Source organism: Lampris incognitus, chromosome 4 (assembly GCF_029633865.1).
Source record: "Lampris incognitus isolate fLamInc1 chromosome 4, fLamInc1.hap2, whole genome shotgun sequence".
Taxonomy (NCBI): Eukaryota; Metazoa; Chordata; class Actinopteri; order Lampriformes; family Lampridae; genus Lampris; species Lampris incognitus.
Window position 1 is genome coordinate 59,733,413 of NC_079214.1, and position 844 is coordinate 59,734,256.

An 844-nucleotide genomic window follows, 5' to 3' on the forward strand; every position below is an offset into this window, starting at 1 on the left:
TTTCATTTTTTCGGGCTGGGCCTGACCAGGCCCCATGGGCCAAGCCCTGGCCACCAGACGCTCGCCGGCGAGCTCCCTTCCCAAGTCTGGCTCTCGAAGGGGGCCCTGGTTTCCCTTTTATACTCGAGGTGCTGTGGCTGCATTGTAATTTCATCGGGTTTCTTGGGAATCGCCCTTAGTCTGGCCCCTCCCCTGGGATCAGTTTACCTTGGGGGACACTACCAGGAGCTATTGCTCCCGGCAACACAGCTCCCAGGATCACCGGGACACCCAAACCCCTCCACCACGTTAAGGTGACGATTCTCGGAGGGGTGAGGCAAAAATGATTTGATAAATTAATATTTTGCAGAATATTCTAGAAATCATGTTTTTGCACCCTGGTTACAAGGAGATGTCCTCATGCCCCTCAACAGCCGGAATGTCTTCATCATATAGGATACTGTCTTCTCTCTTTTGGGGTTGGAAAAAAGCGTCGGAAACACCTGGCGATAAGTCATTGTAGTGACGTGTATAATAATGATAATAAACTGTATTTACATAGCACCTTTCATATTTGATACTTATATCTCAAGTACCACAAGGGCATAACATTTTTGCATGCTTCCACACTCTATTCACTTTCAAGCAAGCAGATGGGATGAATTTATGGTTAGCAATTTTGGTGGTAATGCCAGATATATCTGGGATATGTTATGCACGAGTCCAAGTCCAGGTGTGGATCAGAACTCACATGTTTCCAGATGAGTGTAAATACAGGTTTTGCGTGGAGGGGAAAATCCCATACAACAATAGCTAACGTATCCCCGAAGACCCATGCGCATACCACATAATAATAATACTACTC